This window comes from Panthera tigris, chromosome D1 (assembly GCF_018350195.1).
Source record: "Panthera tigris isolate Pti1 chromosome D1, P.tigris_Pti1_mat1.1, whole genome shotgun sequence".
Lineage (NCBI taxonomy): Eukaryota > Metazoa > Chordata > Mammalia > Carnivora > Felidae > Panthera > Panthera tigris.
This window is the reverse complement of record NC_056669.1, coordinates 47,288,875-47,306,733: the sequence shown is the minus strand read 5'-3', so window position 1 is coordinate 47,306,733 and position 17,859 is coordinate 47,288,875. Positions and strand designations below refer to the sequence as shown.

General features: G+C 36.4%; 1 long non-coding RNA gene across 2 annotated transcripts in view; it reads right to left on the bottom strand.

Moving 5' to 3' along the window:
- Positions 1–12,327, bottom strand: part of LOC122231455 — a 125,350-nt gene extending 113,023 nt beyond the window's left edge. For both annotated transcript variants that reach the window (XR_006208706.1, XR_006208709.1), the window contains exon 1: positions 12,267–12,327. This is a non-coding gene — a long non-coding RNA (uncharacterized LOC122231455). The remainder of the gene's footprint in view (positions 1–12,266) is intronic.
- Between the last annotated feature and the right edge of the window lie 5,532 nt (positions 12,328–17,859).

The following is a 17,859-nucleotide window of genomic DNA, read 5'->3' as shown; positions in this document are numbered from 1 at the left end:
CATAGTGTTGACTATTTACAGCCATATATTTAGAACTGAAAATTATCTCTATCCTGCTAATAAGGATCAGGTGGGCAGATTTCAATAGCAAAAAAATGAATGTTTTGGAACCCAGAGCTTATCAATCATCCCTCCATTCATTCACTCAAAAACCATGTGTATGTATCTACTTGGTGTTAGATACATGAAAAACATTGTGGATACAGATCTAAAGCAATCAGTCCCTACCCTCAAGTAGGTCAGATGGTCTTAAAAGTCATACGGAGAGAGAAAATAGAACGCATCACTTATTACAGTATCTGTCAAACCAGGTTATGTGGTATCTCCTATGGATCTTGGAATTCTCTACATTTCTTAAGTTTTTATTTGTATAAAAATATATTTAATTAAATAAGATTTGGGGGATCATCTTAATGGCACTCTATAACTAAGTAGTAACAATGACTCCAGGGTCTACATTAATGCTTGTGATTATAATTGCACAGTACTTATTTAATTGTCATGATTAATGAGTAATGCATATAAATATAAATGCTTTGTTCCTGCCTTGTAGAAGCCATTTGGTACATGGGATATTTAACAGTAATATGAATATTGACCAACAGCCAGAGAATTGAGTCATCGTAGGATATGTGGTAAGGTACGGTCATGCCAAACACAAAAGCTGTCATAATTTTATCTATGTTGGGAGTAGAGACTCAGTTTCAGCAAAATGCCATTCCTTCCTAGTAAATCAATATTAATATTCATTTCATCCCACTAGAATGTACCTCTATGGGGAAAGGGGATTTATTGGACTTAATCACTGCTATGTCTCTAGTGCCTGGCTCATAATAAATGCCTACTAAATAGGTGCTGAATGAATGAAGTACTTTTAGTTTGTATTTGTTTTCTAATTTTTAATAGCTGAATACAAGTTATACCTTTTTTATGCTGATGTGTTCAAACTGTCTACAATGAAAATAATACCAGTGACTTATGCCAACTTTCCCTTAAGAGATCTAAATGTTTAAAGCGTGTTGCCAGTACTTTAAAACTACAGGATTAATCTTAACTCCCCCTCTGTAATGTCACTTTCTTGCATCTTCCCCCTCCACTTTTGGTTCCCACCAATTTCAGGTTCACAATTCCCATGTGCCTTAGTGCACTCACACCTTCCCTGTACCTGCCAACCCTAGCTCCTTTACCCATCCCACCATCTATAACCTAAGGTGAAAAAATAAGAGAAAGAGAAACCGGACAATAAAGTAGGTTTTTCAGTGCCTGAAAAACACTAAAGTGAAGAAGATAGATTCTGGAGTCACACAGACTAGGATACAAACCCTAAATTCACCATTTATGTACTATCTTTCAGAACTTGAGTGGGCCAGTTTAAACAATTTTAACATTAATTCTTCTTACCAATAAAATGTTAAATTGTTTGGCACAAAACTTGGCCACAGGTATTGCTCCTGATCACCTGCTTTAAAATGCCTCACTGTCAGGGGTGCCTGGGTGGCTCAGTTGGTTAAGCATCTGACTTTGGATCAGGTCATGATCTCACAGTCAGGGAGTTTAAGCCCCACATTAGGCTCTGTACTGACAGCTCAGAGCCTGGAGCCTGCTTTGGATTCTGTTTCCCTCTCTCCTCCGCTCCCGAGCTCACGCTCTGTTCTGTCTCTCAAAAATGAATAAATGTTAAAATTGTTTTTAATGTCTCACTTGGCCCTCCTCTGGCAGAAACTCCTCCCCATGTGGAATTTTTGAGATTAAGGGCATGTATCTACCTGGAGGCCAAGCACTTCCCACCAAGAACTGGACCTGAACCCCCAGTCCAAATTGTTTCATTTCTAGACCCTAGTTAGGTCCCTAATCCTTATTCTGATGGTAGATCAGCCCATTGGTATATGTACCCCTAATTTGATGAGTGAATTTAGATGGTGAGGCTTATAAGAATGCACTGGAATATCTATAAACTTAAGGGTGAGTCTTGAGCCAGTGCTGGATAAAGCTGGTGGGATTGGGTGGGGGGTAAGTGGGGTCTTGGCCCAGGGTCTCAGGTCCCTTCTCCATTATCTCCTTAAGGCTAGGGATTCTGAAGAGTCTGAAAATGCCCTAAGTCTCACCTTGAACCTGGTCTTTCATGTTCATTTTGAAAGGTTATGTGTTGAAGTAGGAACACTAAGCATATTCACTAACAGTTTGTTAACTTGACTTAGGACTGTTAAATATTTAGTACATGGCCTGCATTTGTACTTTTGCTTCAAGTTCTACAAATGGTATGGATAGAACTGCCTAGGACACAATCACTGTGTGCAAGTAGATGCTATTATAATGATCACCTCACAAGGTGATGTCATGACCAGTAAGTTTTTATTGGAAACTGTTAGTTTAGAACACTGTCCTAGGCACATTTGGGCAATACAGAGAAATAAAAGGAACACCCTAGGCTTCTGGGTGTTTATGACCTCATTGATTATTATACATCACACACAAAAGAAATTTAAGAGTAACTTCCAAAGTGTCTAGAATTTTATGAAACCAATTTTCTGTGAGGCTTATAGAACACATTCTCAATTGAATTATAGTCACTGGGATTCTATAAATCTATGTATGCAATACCATCCTTTCTCTGCCTGATTAAATTTTCCCATCTTTCTAAGGCTCTCAAGCCTGGCCTCCTGGGTAAAGCTTCTTGACTGCTCTCATCCACCCTCTGTTGCTCTTCTCTAAACCCTGGTATAGTCAAGGTCATCAACAAAACTCTGGCTTCTAATTATTCTTTAACTGTTTCATGGTAATTGGTCTGTGTTCCTATGGAGACAGATTTACAGAGGCAGAAATCTGGTCTTGAATTTCACTTAACTATTTTTCTCTAAATTTCCCCTTCCTTCACATTGTTGTAAGAACTGATCAGTCACTCTGCTATTCTCAACAGCTACTGACACCTCTTGAAGACTGAGCTCCCCGCCTTAGCTATGCCACTCTAGTTCTACTGTCTTCAGTAAGACAGAGAGCTCCATAGGGCAATGACTGCCTCATTCATTCTTGAGCACCATGTAAACAGAACAGTGTCCAGCAAATAATGGGTACTCAATAAAGAACAATGTGGTATATGGAAAGTGCACAGGCTTTCAAGTCAGAAAGATAAAGCTATATTTGAATATTGGTTCCACTGTAAGTCATAGGGCTTTGGACAAGTTATTTAAACCTTCTCATCTAAAAGTTAAATCTAATATTTAAATAAATAAACTTAAATATAGAGTTAACTAAATAAATTTGAATATTTATATCTTTAAATTTGTATTCTATATTTAAATTTATATGTAATAAAACTATACAACTATATATGTAATAACCATATATAACTATACATAATTATATATAACTATATAGCTTTATGTCGTTACACATAATATATATTATATAAGGAATATGTATTTTTAGAAGTTGGAAAAGACAAGAGAAGTAGGGAAGACCTAACGAAACCAGTGATACAATTTGAAAAAAAAAAATAGTTAGCTATTGAACATATGCTAGAGGGCCACAAGTATGATTCAAAGCATCTTAGTTTATGACTGGAGAAAGACACAATCAGTGACCTGATTCACCGTGACCTTATTATTTTTAAAAAGACCGAGAAGATCAAGGCCAACTACTCAGGAATCAAATGAGGCCACATAAGTATTTCTTTCCTAGGTTCTCATAAAGATAAATATAGTGATAGCACTTAACAGTAGACAAGCCAATGATTTCCTATCTGTCTTTTACCATACTGACTTAGAGCATCATTCCACACTATGCATCAATAAAGCAGTTTTGGGGGTCAGTGGGACACACCAGTGCTGGAGTGAGAGGCAAGTAAATTTTTGATATTCTGTGCGAAGTTCTGTGGGGTTTTAAGACCATCTTCCAAAATCACCATTTCTCTCAGCCAAACTTTAAATAGTTACTGAGTATTGGTTAATCTGAAATTATAGTTTGAGATAAGTATTTTGAGTTCATGTGTCAAGGACAAAGGTATGTATTTTAGTAGTCAGCTGAGAATATGGAGTAACTAGTGTCTTAGGAAGTCTGAGAAGTCAATATGTACAGAACCTGGAAATACATATAAGCAGAGCATCTGTCATTTACAAAACTTTAAACAAATATTAAAAATTTTTGAGTATCTTTAATGGATACATTGTAGACATTCAATATATTTTTATTAATTTATTGACTGTTCAGTTAGGAGTGAACACTGGAAACAATGAAATTAAGAGTTAGGACACCTGGATGGCTCAGCTGGTAAAGTGTTTGACTGTTGATTTTGGTTCAGGTCATGTTCTCATGGTTGCGAGATCAGGCCCTGTGTTGGGCTCTGAGCTGGATGTGCAGGTACTTCCTCTCTTTCTGCCCCTCCCCCACTCACACATGTGCATGCATGCTCTGTCTCAAAAAATAAAGAAACTGAGAGACTGAGTTGAATTTTTTGTGAAAATATAGGAAGTGAAATATTGACACACCAAATTATTTAAACATTACCTTTCATAAACACTTTAGACATTCTATTCTGAATTCAGAAGATATGATCTGTAATATATTGTATCACCAAGAAATTATCCAACCGTATCCAGGTTCTGCAACAAGTGTAGGATCCCCCAAAATTGTTCCACATATGGAGATGAAGATGGAGAATTTAGCCAATTACCTAGATGTTTCTAAATAATTAAATGGTTGTTAAAGACATCAGTAGATATTTTTCCTTCCACGATTTCCTGCTATAGTAGACATGGACCTAAGTTTGTCCAGTAAGAATTTTGTCACCAAGGCATACATCTTTGATGGATACTTGTGGTAAAAGATATCCTTTCTCCCAATCTAATGTGCAGAAGGAAACATGGAGCCCTGTTAAGCTCAGGAAGTACTCTTGTTTTGCTACAAAACCCAGCCTGATTATAAACTTCTAGGAAGCCAGAGGCTGGGGAATCATTGAGAAATAGAGGAAAAACCTTAATGGCATTATAAAATCTCAATCAGTTCATGTTCCAAGCCTTTTCTACATTTAGACTTTTTAGTTACACAAGTTGATAAATTTCCTTTATCATTTGAAAAAATGAAAAAAATCTCCAGTATAATGCCATGTCTTCATTAACAGCAGAACATCTGGGAAAAAAATCTAATCAATCTTTCATACAAGCTGTGATTCATTTAACAAAATTTTGAAGAATAATCGTAATAATACAACCTACCATTTATTGACTTCTCACCTTATGCCAGACAATGTTGTCAATTTTATTAAGAAATCTATCATGCAGGGGAGCTTGAGTGGCTCAGCCAATTAAGCATCTGACTTGATTCCAGCTCAGGTCATTGGTTATGAGATCCAGCCCTGAGTAGGGTTCTGTGCTGGGTGTGGCACCTACTCAAGGCTCCCTATCCTTCTCCTTCTGCCCCTTCCCAATTCATGCTTTCAAAATATATATGTATATATTATTCATATAAAAATAGCATGAACACATACATACCTTATTTTAAAATTTTAAAATGAACCTCCATGTACCAATCAACCAGCTTAAGAAATCTATGATTTTCAGGGTCTCTGAAGCATCAGATGAACCCACACAATTAAATCATACAACACCCCCAGAGTTGTGTTCATTATTCCTTTGTTTCTGTCTATTTATTACAGATGTGTAACCCTAAATAAAAGTATTTTTATTTTGCCTGTTTCTGAACTTCATGTCAGTAGAATCTTACTATGTAGTGTTTTACTCACTATTATTAAAATTCATCTGTGTTGCAGCCTCTATCGGGGGCTCTTTCATTTTCATTAGCATATACTATTCCATTGTATAAATAAGCCACAATGTGTAAACATGTTGGCTATTCCCAGTGTTTCCAATTATAAACAATGATGTTCTAAGCAATACAGTTAAACATGTTTATTGATTCAGTTATTCAAAGATCTTATGTTATTCAGTAGATAATTAATGAGCCTAGAAAGAGGGTAAGCTCTTCTCCTTTACTCTCCTAGAACTAAAATAATCTTTATATTCTTCTTTTTCATCATCATGTATCCTGATATCTGGGAAACCTGATCACTTTTCCTAAGATCTTCTTAATCATGTATCCTACTAGAATGAATACTCTTCTACTGGAATGCTCATCATAGTATCTTCCAAGGATTTCCAGGAGAGAAGATTAGATTTTAACATGATATCCCTTAAAAGGGGAGTGAGGGGGAAAGACTACATAAAAGTTAGATGCTTATTTTTAAGGAAAAGTATCTACATCTCATTTACATCACCTTCCCCAATACTGAAGCCTTGGGAAGCAGGAGTGTAAGGTTTATAACATCATTAAAGTAAAGCATTTAAGATAATTCACACTGACTCGACATCTGTGTGAAAAATACTGCGTAAAATGGTCCAGAGATCATGTAGAACACATAATTTCTACCCCTGTGAAGTTTAATTGTTGGGAAAACATATGAACACATATGAAAAGGACTGAAGGCTATCCCCAAATTAACCCTACTTATCTATCCTCAAGACAGCAAACTTGAAATTTGAAAGTGGATCTTTACAATTCACTAACTCAAATCTTACTGTGAAAAATAAAGTTGACAACATTGGTTTCAGGTTGCAAAGATGTAAAAATGCAAAGGGTCACCGCATATAATTAAAATACACTTTGTTTTACCCCATTTTTACATGACTAACTTTGTTGGGTAAGTATATAGTACTCAAATATAATTGAGAAGGCAGGGAAAGATAAATATCTAATCATCTGCAATAGTCCACTAAATTACTGAAAGGAGCTTTTTAAAACTTTTATCTTCATATTTTTGATTTGCTAATTTGTTTTCTTAGCCTCAAATATCAAATCTACCTAATCTCCAAAGCAATTTATAGACCATCCTCTTTCCTCTAGCTAATATCCTGTCAATCTCCTTCCCTATCTGCTTGAGAGCATTCAATTTCTTCTGGGCCGACTTTGTTAAACAATTCCATTTCTTCATAGAAAATGATCTCCTGTCCCATTCTTCCACTGAAAATACTCTTCGACATTACAAAACTCCTCATTGCCAAATTCATGATCATTTCTTAATTATCCCACTTGAGTTTTCTGGAGAATTTGACAATGTTGATTACCCTTTCCTGGAAATTCTCTTTGCATGGCTTTCATTCCAAGATATTAACAAATCCCCTTCCCCTTCCTGTGTTCTTTTCCATGGTCCTCTGTCTTCCTGGAATTTTTCTCACTCCACTCTGCCTTTTCTTCTAAGAGGTCTTTACCCATCTTCTAAGGCTCAACTACAATGTTCCTCTTCTGTATGTTTCCCACCCTGCAAGGCTCAGACTGAATTTAGTCATTGGTTCTCTGTGTTTCTGAAGCACTTTGTGTATACATCTATTTTAGCTATTATTGTGTTGCATATTAACTCTTCATTCACAGTCTTCTCTACTCAACTGTAAAACCCCTTGAAAACTGCTATTGAGTTTTATTCATTTTTGTATCCCTAGCACTATTTCAGAAGCTACGTGGTGGGAACTCAAATGTTTTGTGAATGGGTAACTGCGTGAGTAATGAAGTATTGAAAGGAGGCACTAAAAATGGGCTTTAAACTTTAGCCAATAGAACTAACTAGTAGGTGATTTGATATTTGATAAAAGAATTTAATGAATAAAACTGATGCTACACTCAGAAAATATCAAAACCTATGAAAAATGTAAAAATGAATGTGGGATGGTTCTTCAAACACTAAGCCCCATCTAGTACCATGTTTCACCACTCTTTGATGAAATTACAATAGATCTGAGGAAGGTTTGCTGAAGGCAAAGTTTGATCTGCTATGGTTGACCTAAAGAAAATCTAATTGGGTAGCAAATGTTAAATCTGAGTCACAGCCTCAATTATTTCAACAATGTTGCCTCCTAGCTAGCCCACATGAGTAAATTAAAAGATAAAGTACTAAAATTGTAGCTAATCTCACTTGCATGTATCAATTACTGGGGCCCAAGGGACCCCACTGTGGAATACTGTTAACATAAAAATATACATAGGACCTTTTGCTTTCATAACTTCCCTTCTTCCCTCACCCCCAGCATCCCCTTCTGCCTTAAGAGAATTTCCAAAGTACCAATATTATTGGATTATGTAAGACATTATATCATGAAAATTTCAGTTTTTACATAAAGCTACACCATAATCTATTTTAATTTCCCTGGAAATGGTGGTAAGCAAAAGGGAAGCAGGGTACATCTTCATTGTTCAGAGGTACATTACACAAAGAATGAACTGTGTGTGCTACAAGGTAAAGCTATTCACTAGCTACTTCCTTCAAGCATCACCTTGGGAAAATAAACACTGGACCAGATTTTTCCAATGTTTAAACTGCTCTCTGGAAAGACATAGGCCCTTCTGGAAGCTTCAGTAATAGAGTGAGACCACTAGGGTACCATTTGGTAAAGTGCAGCTTCAGTGCACTCAATTGTACCCTAGTGGCCTGAAAGAGTTAATGCAGTGTCTTCTGGAACATGACTTAATTTCTTGGGAATTATTTCTAGGCTGAGAGAATCTGCCTTAGATCATTAAGAGTATTTTCTCTGACCTTTGACTTCTTACAATGGCTGATAATAAGAACTATTATGACCTATTTTGTAGAACTAATAGATTAAGTTAATGATTTATACATGTTATTAGAAGCAATATTGACCATATTACTGAAACCTTTTCTTCTCTGGCAATCAAGACATGTCAAAGTTCTCTTTCTCAAATCATTTTCATTATCAAATACATGGATATGAATTTAAGAATCTAAACTTATACATAAGGCCTAACTCAAACATCAAAACCACCTTTATTCTTGTCAATTAAATTAGGTGATATAGCCATCAATTCAACCTACAAATATTCTGTATCTAATTATGTGCTAAACTTCTCTTACAGGCACTGGGAATACAATGGTAAGTAAAAGAGGGCCTGTCTTCAAGATACTTTTACTCTAGTCTCCACTATAAAAGACAAATAACTAGAGAATTAAATTCATCTACACAAGAAATACATTCTTCTATATATTTTAACAATTTGAAAATGTCCATTAGTCAACTATATTATTGAGATCATAAAGCTCAGTGGTTAAAAATATAAAGAAACCAATTATACATGTAACACTGTATATATTCATAGTATTAAATTTGGTGGCTATTTTTGTAAAAAGAAACAACATTATGATCGTGCATAACTAGATCATGGAAGATAAAATGAAATGAATTTAGCTCTTCAATCCACTTTTCACACATTTAAAAATAATCTTGTGCAACAGAAATGAAATCTTTTTCTTGGGAGTTTTCCTCTTTTATTATTTGTCTGGCTTCCTATCTATATGGGCTATTTAAGGTTTTAAATGTGATTTTATTTAAAACTCTTGATATCAAATGATCAACCTCTGGATTACTTTGCACTATACAGTATTCAAGGCCATTGTGGTTCATTATAAAAATGTATTATTATTCTGTAAAGCTTTTGATTCTCTTCTGTCCTTTCTTCTCTCCCTTTCTTCCCACCTTACTCCCCACCCACTTCAGATGCTTAGCAAGCCCCTGTATGAAACAGATGATTAAACATGGGATAAATTTTTTTTCATCTGAAAAAAATTAAGAATTAAACTGAAAACTTGCTCCTTCATGCCATGTTACCAGCTTAATAGAAAAAAGAAGACCTTCACAAATAGCCATAACATGTCATTTTATATAATAAATTCCATGGAAAATTACAACAATCTTCAGTGGGTGTGACCAGAGTAGGGGTCATTGAATATTTTTTTTTAAATAAACCTAAGGACTCAGAAGGGTCACAAGCTGGGAAGGATGTGAGAAGGAAATACGTTGCACCATCTATCTTGACAATCAATAGGATGAGAGATGTCATAGCCAAGTTACCATACTCTTTCTAAAGGTGATGTTGGCTTTGATACACAATTAATATCCAGTTATGGATTTTCCAAATAGTACTCTTTCAAACTTAGAAGATGGAGGCCTTTCAAGACTCAACATTGAGTAAAAGTTTAAACTCTATTAATGTACCAACCACAATGATTTTATTTTTAAAAATTGCTAATGTTTATTTTGAAAGAGAGAGAGCAAGTGAGTGTGAGAGCAGGAGCAAGGTTGGGGCAGAGAGAGGGAGAGAGAATATCCCAAGCTGGCTCCCTGCTGCCAGCACAGAGCCCAGTGCAGGGCTTGAACCCACAAACCATGAGATCATGACCTGAGCTGAAACCAAGAGACGGACGTTTGACTGAGCTACCCTGGCGCCCTGACCACAGTAATTTTAAAACTGAATCCTTTCTTTAAAAGTCATGACAGAGTTAATAATTAAAATTTCACATTTGGATACTCCTGTAGATTTACCAAGTGTTTTACATCTTAAAATGTTCATGTTGTTAAAGGGGCTTTTAATTTATATAGCAGACTTGTAAGTTAGCTGTTTTACTTCCATTTTGCAGACCAAGTGTAACGGAAGACCATGGAAACAAAGCTTGACATCAACAATTATCAGAGGTAGAAGATACCCATCTCATGTATTCCAATTCAAATTCAATAGCTATTTCTAATGTACTACAACATAGGTTATAACTAAAGAAATACTTGTTCAGTCAACTATCAAAAACTAATGCTAAATTTACAATACTAAATACAAAACATGAGTTTTAAAAGTATTTTGGGATCTGAACACATAAATGATAAGAATTATTTGATTTTCTTTCTGTAACCTTAAAAATTTTTAATATTGCAAATTCAAGCAAAAGCTATGTACAAATTTGAAACCAATATGTTTCATGAAAATTTCTTGGGCTTTCTTAGAAGGCAGTTTTGTAAAATTCTTGAATGGAGATCTGGACCCAGGCCTTGTTTTTCCAGTACTCCATGGGGGATGACTCAGTGGTAACATACTTGCTTACAGTTACTACAAATTCCCAGATGGCAAATCCATGGCTACAGTTGGAACAAGCAAAACTAAGAACTCTGGCTCCTACTTAGTCTTGACAAAGGCTTCTTTTACCTTAGCATTTGAAATGTTTTTATGCAAAATGCTTATAAAAAATTTGCTGATAGATCTTCACAATGCCTCTGAGATTCAAATGGCAACTATCCTGTTTCAATACATCCTTATGTAATTCTTACAGAAGCTGAAATCCATAATCACCATAATCACTTACACCTGAAAGTGCATTACTACTCACAAAATATTTTCACGCACATGATCTGATTTCATCTTCACAACATCTCTCCCCACAACCCTGGTATCCCCCAAGGTTCTGTCCGTAGCTCTTTAGCCCTTTACATTTTTCATAGTCTCCATGGGATATATCACCCACACCTGTGGTTGCAACCACCATCTATGTGGTGAGGATACCCAAAATTTATTTTCCGCTTAGTGTTTTGCACTAGAGATGCAGAAGGGCACATGAACTGTTAACTGAAAACCCCCCAAGGTGTATCATTGGGACATCATTCCCAATATAAGAAAACTGATTTTCTACTCCAAATTTCTTCTCTGTTCAAATTTTTTAGAATAGCTAATAATCAGTTAACCAAACTGAAAATTTTAAAGTCTTAGGTTCTCCCTCCCTAATGATCACTTTAGTAGGCTTCCTCCTTTCTCTTCCCAAAATATTTTCCCAGTTTTTGCCCTTCCCTTTCTCTTTTCTGAACATTACAAAAGCGTCCTAAGATTTTCTTCCCCATCTTGTCTGCCTGCACATCCAGGCCATCTTCCAATTCTCCTGCCAGAACCATTCCTAAGGACACCAATCTGGTCAGGACACACCCCTACTTTAAAACTTCAGAAGAAAAAGGGGCGCCTGGGTGGCACAGTTGGTTGAGCGTCCGACTTCAGCCAGGTCACGATCTCGCGGTCCGTGAGTTCGAGCCCCGCGTCAGGCTCTGGGCTGATGGCTCCTGTTTCCGATTCTGTGTCTCCCTCTCTCTCTGCCCCTCCCCCGTTCATGCTCTGTCTCTCTCTGTCCCAAAAATAAATAAAAAACGTTGAAAAAAAATTTTAAATAAAACTTCAGAAGATTAAACTGGTGGTGGTACCAAGTATGACAAGATAAAGTCCAAAATTTCTTAATAGAAAATATAAAGATTTTTCCCATATTCCCCCAAACCCTATCTTTCTAACTTTACCTTTCCCACATTGAACACAGTAAGCAGCAGATGTATTTTATATTCCCAAAACAAAATCATGGACTTTCATTATTTGCATGCCTTATGCTCTAATTAACAGCGATCTCCTACCTCCTACTCATCCTTTGAAAATCTAGTTCAAGAGTCTCAATTTTTCTGGGCATAGTTACCCACGCACCTCTATTGCCAGAGTTTGCTTACATCACAATGGTAAACATTCATTATTCCATTAAGTCCCACTGCAATATGAACTTCTCAGGGAAGGAACCTCTCATTCACCTTCATATCTCTAGTATGTGGCAATGTATGTGAATTTAGTTGAATCAACTAATGTGTATGTCTGTGCAATATACAGTACTATCTCTACTCTAGAGAAGTTTAGAAAACACTTGTATTAGGTAAGTAAAAAACCTAAAGTTACTGAATTTCATCTATTTCAAATGGTTTTAGTGAGAATAAAACTTTGAGGTGTCAGAAGTACAATGTACCTACACACAGAAATTTTCATAGAAATCAAAATACATGGCCTACACTATAGACCACATTCCCCTCAGATAAAATATTTGCAACAGGTGATAAAAACCATTAGTATTCTAAATACATAAAAAGGTTTTACAGATTAATACAAAAAAGGTCCTGTTTATTTTCAATAACATAGTATGAAAGGTAATTCACATATGAAGAGATAGAAGTCACTCTAAGTATAGAACATTTAACATTGTTGAGAAATCTATGAACCAACACTGGAATAAAGTTTTTAGCCAAATTTACAAATATTATAAAACAAGGTGAAATCAGTCCTTTTTAATAATGATTCTTTAAAATTGACACGATCAGTACCAGAATACACAATATACAAACAAAATCATAATGTGTTATACCATCTCCTGTTGTCTATCTATATTCCATGCCCTGTGTCAAGAAGCACTTCCTTTTAAGATTACCTTTCTCCAAACTTTACTTTCATATAATGATGTGCCTTTTGTTTACCTAATTATATTGTCAGATGTACCATGAATGAAGTAATATTCTCATAACTTCATAACATGTTGTTTTTCCACTCAAAACCCTCAACGACTTCCCATAATCTACAAAGTTAAGTAATAACTTCTCACCTTGATAGTCTTATCATGTCCTTATTTTACTTTCTCTGATCCCATTTTGTAACAAGATTAGATTATACTGTTTCCCTAATGTGTCTTATGTCCCCTGCTGTCGTGCATTGCTACAAGCTACTCCTTTTGCCAGAAATGCCTTCCCTGCTGCCCTTAACTGAAGGTTCAAGTCTGATTTATCTTTTAAGTCCATCTACGAAAACTATTCCCTTTAGTTTTTCCACATTTGTAAAGTAAGAATAAGAAACAGGCCTTAAGTGGTCATGGAGAAGTTTTAAGAATGCAGTGTCTAATACACTGAAAAGGCAAAGTAAATATTTAAGAAATAAATGAAGTCCTCCCCTCCACTGCTGAAGCCCTAGCCTAGTACAAATACACTTATTCTCTTGCCTTTTCATGGTGCAAATAAGGAAATAAAGTAGTAAGAAATTTATTTTAATGAGCACCTATTTTAATGAGCACCTCTTCCAATGGTGAACACCGTTATAAACACAAAGAATTTTATAAAATTTAATGGTCAAATGAAGTGGACATTAAATGCTTTCTCTCTCTGCCATTGAAAAGTGCTAGCATGACCTGTTTCTTAACACAATATCCTTCTAGGATTTAAAAAAAAATTAACATTTATTTTTTGAAAAGCAGAGGGAAACAGTGAGGGAAGGGGGGGGAGAGAGCAAGAGGGGGGGGGAGGGAGGGAGGGAGAGAGAGAGAGAGGGAGGGAGTCTGAAGCAGGTTCCAGGCACAGGGCCCAACATGGGGCTCAAACTCAGGAAGTAAGAGATCATGACCTGAGCTGACTGAGCCACCCAGGCGACTCATCCTTCCAGGATTTTTAAGTGTGAAATATAAAAAAGATTGGTCATAAAATTGATTTGTCCTTTTATTCTGTGTTTTACAGTTTTATTGTAAAATAAAGCAGATAATCGGATAGCCACAGACAACATATAATTTAATTACATAAGGCACAACCCCTGTGAACACCACTCAGGTCAAGAAATAAAATTTTGCCAGCCACTGCAGAACTATCTATGTACCTGATGCCAATCAAAGCCCCTCCTTTCAAGTAATCACACCCTGACTTGTAAAAATAACTCCTTTCTTTTATTTCATCAAGTCCATCCACCCAATTATGTATTCATAAACACCACAGCTTTGTTTTCTTTTATGTCTCTTTACTTGTTCTCTTATACAGGCTTTTAGTCCATCTCTTTCTTTTCCTTATCATTAATCCATTGAAAAAGCCACAGCCATTTGACCCGAAAGTTCCCCCCAGTATGGATTTTCCTGATTGTATACACATGGTGCAGTTCAAAATGTCCCTAAAGTTGATGTTTTAATACAGTAGACCCCTCGTGTCTGTAGGACCTATGTTCCAACACCTCCAGTGGGAGCCTGATACTGCGATAGCACCGCACCCTATAGATACTGTTTTTAACTCAACGTACATAAATATTATCAAGTTTAACTTTACAAATTAGGCACAGTAAGAGATTAACAATAACAAAATGGAACAATTATAACAACATGCCGTAGTAAACATTATGTGAATGTGGGCTCTCCCAGAAACTTACTGGGCTGTACTCACCCTTCTTAAGGTGAGGTGAGATGATAAAACACCAACAGGAAGAGAGGACGTGAGACGAACGACGCGTTGTGACGTCGGTTAGGCTATTTATTGACCTTCTGACAATTTGTCATAAAGAGGATCAGCTGCTTCTGATCATGAGCCACAAGCCCAGGTTGATCTCTGGTAACTGAAACTAAGGGAACCAAAAGCCAAACCGAAAGCAAAACCAAAATCGAAACCGCAGAAAAGGGAGGACTATTGTGTTACCTCCAGAACGAATGATTCTCTGAATTAGAAGCAAATCAAACCAATAATAAAAATCTAACTCCTTCAAACATTAAAAATGCCTTGTGGAAATATCATTGGAATTTAAAGCCTAGTCTAGTCTGAGATCCCCAGTGTAACAAATTCAACACAAATAATTCTGCTAATGGAGTCACATGGGATAGCCAAAGTATTTCATCAGTCAAATATTGTTTACAGTGTTAGCTTTAGGAATGCACCTGTGTGAGTTTTATTCACATAAAAAATCTTTTCTTCCTTTTATTTTTTCACCTTTATTGTGAACTAACGCTAAAATAAGTAGGGTTTTGTGTGGATTTTTGTGCGGTTTCTTTGCATCCCTGAGAAATTAACTTTAACATAAGCCAAAATATAGCAGGGAGGACAGGGAGACATGGTTGTAAAAGGAAAAACACCTGGTAATTTGACACATCTGTTGCCTGTTACCAACAGCACACACAAAGAGCCAAGGGGTGGCAATTATTAGTATGCTCCAGGTCAGAGAAGGAGAGATGATGGATATAATAGCAAACAAAAATATATTATCTGGGACAGGAGACATGATAATTTGGAGAAAATAAACTGACAGCATATAAAAAATGTTTGCCTCCTTCAGTCATTTATCATGCCCATAACTCCTTACAACTGAGATATGAAATGTTAAACAGAGAATATCAATGTTAGGTTTTATATACTCCCCATAGCAAATTATCACGTGCAGTTCCTCCTGAGTAAATTATTACTGTCTCCATTTTACAGAGTAGAAAATAGAGGATTGAACTTGGCTATGAAGTACAGTCAGGGTTGAGATACCAGGAAGTCTTGGATGTCCTGAGATATGGTATAGAGCTACTAAATGTGTGCTCCACAGACCAAGGACAGCAACAGCACATTTCTGGACCATCCCCAAACCTGAAGAATCACAATCTACATAAGTAGAACCCAAGAACCTGCAAATTGTGAACAGGCTGTCCAGGTGATTCTTAATCACGGTAAATTTTGAGATACACAGGTGCAGAGGAAACATCCAGAGTTTTAGAGACGATAAAACTATTTAAATGAGAACATGTAAGTAGAGATGAAGAAACTACCACCAATGGATCTGTTTACATGATGACATTTGGAGTCTGGGGGAAACAAGTAGGTACCTTCCCCACTCACCAGCATTGAGACCCACAAAGAATGGAATGATAACTCCTTCCCAGATTGAAGGCCAGTGCTATAAGAAGGCAGGGAACTCACACATAATCAGTATGCTTTATCCATTTTTTGAGTCACAGCGCAAAGGTCATTTAACCATCCACTTATGTAATATATACTTATATAAGGCATAGTGTTTAAGGATGAGGGTGTAATGTGAACAAAGTGATATAGTTTCTACCATGATGGAATTTGCAGGCTAATTGGGAAACAGACAGTAATCAAATGACCCAAGAAATGCTTATATTTTAGCAGAGTGTGGTAAGTACTATTGATGAGTTCAGATGATAGGAGAGTTTATACTCGGGGCCAGATCTACAATAGAGAAGCAGGGATGGCTTTCATGAAGAATGGAGGTTTTAGATCAGATCAAAAGGATGAGTAGGACTTAACCACGTGAAATGCTGGTGGGGAACTATTGGGGAGGGAATGTAGCAAAGGCTCTATTGGAAAGAAACCTAATGTGTTGAGAAACTGAAGAGAATGTGGCTCACACAGGGAAAAGGGGGTGTCACAGACAGTGAAGCTGGATGGACAGACTGGAGCCAGATCACACAAAATGTTGTAAAACATATTTGGAGCTAGGAAAAGACTTTTCAATTTTAAGCAGGTGTGTGACATGATCAAATTCATATCTGAAAAATCTCTCTCATTGCATTATAAAAAACAGTCTAAAGTGGTTGCCACCTTAACCACAGTTGAGGCTATATTACAGTAACCCCAGCAAGGAATCTTGTATTAGATTAGCAATAGTAGAGGGGGAACAAAAAAAATAGTAGAGGGAGAACAAAACAAACAAGATGTTTGAAAAAGGATTATGGACAGCTAGTGGAATTTTCTAGTGCAAAACAATGTCACAGAAGACTCAAGACTCTTTCTGGAGCCTCCAAAATTATACACATTGACAGATCAAGTCACTGAGGAATGGAGTGAAGGTCTTTCCACCCAGACTGATAGGGTTGTGGGCCTTGGTAGAAATAGCAGTTGTGAGCTAAGGATGAAATAGAGGTTTGTGTTGATGATGGACTCAGATACCAGAGCTGCTTTACCTAATGAGTGCATAGAGCATGTGAGGTAGTAGGACCAAGATTTTAGATCATCACTGTTGCAGCTGGAAGGTTACACATCAATTTTCATGTCCTTCTTATCCTCTGAGCCTCTAACTACAACATTAATGAGAGAACCCAACCCTAGAAGCTTCTGTTTGGTTGCAGGGAAGAAATTCCAGGAGTCAGAATAGCACAATAGAGATTAGAATTAGCTACCTCCAACTTCTTGTGAAAATTAAAGTTAATATAGTTAAAATACCCAAGAGGGTAGCCTAATAGCAAGTGCTAAAAATCGTTAATAATTATTATAAGGAGGCACAGCTAAATAGTATTACTTTTATAAATAAATAAATAAATAAATAAATAAATAAATAAATTACTGAGATCTTATTAAATACCAGAACTTTTGTTAAAACCATTACATGGATTGGGGTGCCTGGGTGGCTTAGTTGGTTGTCCATCTCTTGACTTTGGCTGAGGTCATGATCTCA